Here is a 5000-nt window from a genome sequence, read left to right on the forward strand (position 1 = left end):
TTACATTGCAGAGGATGACGTCACTTGATCACGGCTCCAAAACAAACATCGGGTATCCTCCCCTCCCTTCCGTTTCCCTCTCCCGACCCTCCCTTTCACCTCATTTGACCTTTCAACCTGTCTAATTACTCTTTCGCTCCTACGTTGCCTGGCCGCTCGGAGGACTCCACAGAATATGGACTTTTAGCTATGATTTTGATTTATCTCGCGCAACGTTGGCTGCTGCCGTTGTATTTTCAGCCACTGTCTGTGTTTTATACAGATTCTTTTAATGGCGATATACTTATCTTATCAAAAGCAAAAGACAAATAAGTAAAGTAAAATAGTGATGATAATAATAATAATAACAGATAGAATAATAATATCAATAATAATAATGATGATAATAAAGACAATGATAATATTGATAGTGATGATGAAAATGATAATGATAACAATGATAATGATGATAATAATAACAATAGTAATAATAATGATAATACTTATAATAATGATAATGATGATAATAATAATTATATTGATAATGATAATAATGATCATAATAATTATTGTTATTATTATCATCCTTATTAATTTTATTATTATTATAATAATGATTATTATAAAAAGTAAAAAAATATTAGTGATAATAAAGTGAAAAATAGAAATAGTAATAGTAGTGTTAGTGATGATAACGGTGATAGTAATAATTATCATAATAAGAATCATGATAGTAATAGAAATGATAATGATAATAATGATGATAATAATAATAACTATAGTAGTAGTAATAATAATGATAGTAATAATGATAATAACAACTATTATTATTATAATTACTATTATTAATAATAATAATAATAATAATAATAATAATAATATCATTATTATTATTATTATTATTATTATTATCATAACTATTAATCATCAAAAAAATATTCATCATTATTATCATTATTAACATTACCGTTGATGACGATTATAATAACCACAAAAATAACAATACATCAAAGAAAAAAAATGAAATAAAATCGTTAGCCACATTCACTCTCGAGAAAATATCCAAAAATACCATAATTCCTACTAGGGTGTAGACGAGCACACACACTTACACACAGTGACTTCCCGCCTACCATAAAGACCATTGCAAGGGACGGCCGTGAAATCCTAATTTACACAGCAAGTAGTGTCTTACGTGCAGGCAAGATCCTTCCTGCCAATATATCATCCCTGAGCAATATCATGGAGATATCGACGGTAACATTTTGTTAGGAGAGGGGGGGGGGCTGTAATGTTATATTGATGGTTCAAAAGGTTTTATTTATTTTGTTACAATTGTTCCTCGTTTTGTCGTTGTTTAGGTGTTATTGTTACTACTATGATATCATTGTTTTAATGTTATATTAATTAAATTCACCGTTAAATCTAAGATTTTTTTTTCAAATACTATTTTCCATTTCTTATAATTGATTTTATTACTATAATTTTCGGTAACAGTGTGCTTATTACCGACATTGTTTCAGTTATTACTATATCACAACATAACCATTATTGATAATGATGTTAGCAGTTCTAATAATGACGTAATCATTTTATCTTCTGCTTCTTTTTCATCCTCTTTTCCTCCTTCGTTTTGTTATTACATTAATAATGCTAATGATGATAATCTTGTTGATAAGGTAATCATAGTAATACTAACAAAAGTAATAAAAAGACCGAAATAATAATAATAATGATAATGATAATAACAATAATAATAATAATAATAATGATAATAATAATAATAATAATAATAATAATAATAATAATAATAATAATAATAATAATAATAATAACAATAATAATAATAATAATAATAATAATAATAATAACAATAATAATGAAAACAATAATAATAATAATAATAATAATAATAATAATGGTAATAATAGTAATAATAATAATAATGATATAATGATAATAATAATAATAATAATAATAATATAAATAAAGATAATAAGAATAAGGATGATAATGTTAAAGATGCTAAGAGTGATGAGATGATGATGATGATAATAGTTATTATATTATCATTATTATTATTATTATTGTTTTTATTATTATTACTATTATTATTATTACTATTATTATTATCATTATTATTATTATCATTAACATTAATATTATCATTGTTATTTTTTTTGTATTATTATAATTATTAATATTATTATTATTATTATTATTATTGTCATTATTATTATTAGTAGTAGTATTAGTATCATACATATTATCATTATCCTTACTATTAGTATTATTATCATCATCATCATCATCATCATCATCATCATCATCATCATCATCATTATTATCATTATGATATTACTACTATCATTAGTAGAAGTAGTAGTAGAGAATCATTATTGTTATCATGGGTTATTATCATTATGGATTATCATCGGTAATTTTTATCATTATTATCATTCTCATCATTATCATAAACATCGTTATTTTTGTCATATCGTTATTATTATCAACAATACTGTTACTGACGTTTTTATTATATCAGTATTACCATCCCACTCTTTATCTTTATTCGTCTCCCATCAAATGTACATATCATTTTATCTTTTTTCTCTGTTTTTCTTTGTTCTTAAACTTTCATAATCAGATTTATAATGACAAGTATTTTCAGTTCTCCATTGTTGTTGCTGTAACTGCCGTTTTTCTTTGTCTTACCTTCTTCTTCTTTTTTTTTTTCTTTTCTTTTTTTACTTTCTCTTTTTCTTCTCTCTCTTCGAATTTTCATTCTTCGCTCTTCCTTCTTATTTTTCCCCCATTTTATCATCTCCTCCCTTGTGTTTTAGTCGACTCTTTCTCGTCAAACAAACGGTTTTTCTTGCACTCTTCATCATATTGGGAAATCGCAGAATGGGCAATGCACAACATTTTACGCAAACGAAGTAATATATATTTATGTTTTAAATGTTTAGAGAGACATTGATTCTTCACAAGTAGATATGCACACTCACACGCTCAGACATGTACGCTTGAGAAAAAGAGTGAGAAAGAGACATGCGGATAGACAGAAAGAGGTGGGTGGAGGGAGAAAGAGAGAGAGAGAGAGAGAGAGAGAGAGAGAGGGAGAGAGAGAGAGAGAGAGAGAGAGAGAGAGAGAGAGAGAGAGAGAGAGAGAGAGAGAGAGAGAAGAGAAAGCAAGAGAGAAGGACAGAGAGATAGATAAATAGATAGATAGATAGATATAGAGAGAGAGAGAGAGAAAGAGCGAGAGAGAGAGATTGAAAGAGAGAAAGAGAGAGATAGAGAGAGATATATAGATAGATAGAGAGAGAGGGAAAGGGAGGAAGGGAGGGAGGGAGGGAGGGAGAGGGAGAGGGAGAGAGAGAGGGAGAGAGAGAGAGAGAGAGAGAGAGAGAGAGAGAGAGAGAGAGAGAGAGAGAGAGAGAGAGAGAGAGAGAGAGAGAGAGATTGAGAGAGAGAAAGAGCGAGATAGAGATAGATATATAGATAGATAGAGAGAGAGGACGGGAGGGAGGAAGGGAGGGAGGGAGGGATGGAGAGAGAGAGAGTGAGAGAGAGAGAGAGAGAGAGGGAGAGAGAGAGAGAGAGAGAGAGAGAGAGAGAGAGAGAGAGAGAGAGAGAGAGAGAGAGAGAGAGAGAGAGAGAGAAAGACTGGGAGAGAGAGAGAGAGAGAGAGAGAGAGAGAGAGAGAGAGAGGGGGGGGGGGCAAACGGGTAGACATAGGCAAACAGACAGATATATATATATATAGACAGAGACAGAGTGAGCGAGACTGAGGCACACAGAGAACAAGAGGGGGGGGGGGGGATGTAATCAGTACACTTATACATCAAAGTCTCTTCTTTCTTTGGATTACATATTACGGTAAATCTGTGAAAAAAAATAGATTCATAACAACCAACCAATTATTTGAGTAGAAATATGTTTAATTCAATCTTAATTCGTTATCTATTTATCAATCTATTTAACGGTCAGTAGATCCTATTTTTCAAATGCCCTTATTTTTCCAATGTTTATGTCTTCTTCTTCTTCTTCTTCTTCTACTACTTCTCCTTCTACTTCTTCTTCTTCTTTTTCTTCTTCTTCCTTTCATCTGATTCCCGGCCGATCACCTTTCGTATAATAGTTTTTTTTTTTTTTTTTTAATCGTTACGGTAGGAGTTAGTTTTCGCAGATCCAGCATAAAATATGCCACGAGAATTTCACTTCGGAAATTGAATGCCAACGTTTCAATTCGATTCTTTAGTGCTTTTCAGGAATCAGCATTTTTTCTTGGGAGAAATTTGGGGGCTTTTCATTACAGTTTATATGATACGCATGATCGAACGGACAATTTGAGAAAAAATATACATGTTTCTCGTTCGATTTTCCTGCCAGCCGTCTGGTCGTCCTCCAACTCGTCTGATGATTCGTTTTTTTCTTCTTTTTTTTCTTTTTTGATTAATCCTAAATCAGTCCTTCGTCTATTCCTCTATAAACCGTTTTTCTATCTATTCCCACGCCTATTCGTCAACTACCCTCCTCCCTCTTCCTCGAATTTCCCAGCTGGACTCGAACGCATCAGCCCCCCCTCCCCCTTCTCAAGACTGTTATTTCCATTCCTGACGCCCACACTTCATGACACCGACGGAGAAATGACTCGTTATACTGACGCTTTGTGTTTACATTAAAGCGCATCCTTTGCTTTTTATAAACAGAATTTAAAGATTAGTTACGGATTTTCAAGCACTTATTCCCTTTGTATTTTTTTTCTCTATTATGCAAGTTCATCTTGTCGTATATTTTGGTTCTTGATACTTTGCACACGATTGTATACATACATGCATGTAAAGGAATGCTTGCACACGCACACACAAGCATGAGTGCACACTTGATGATCATGTAAGTGTGTTTTTAATACCGATTTTCAGTAGTTATGGTAATTGTGATATTTTTTTTCGGCAACAGAAGTTCAACTGCAAGCAAATATAATGATAATGATAATGATTGTATTAATGATGATA

The sequence above is a fragment of the Penaeus chinensis genome, chromosome 8, assembly GCF_019202785.1.
Source record: "Penaeus chinensis breed Huanghai No. 1 chromosome 8, ASM1920278v2, whole genome shotgun sequence".
Taxonomy (NCBI): Eukaryota; Metazoa; Arthropoda; class Malacostraca; order Decapoda; family Penaeidae; genus Penaeus; species Penaeus chinensis.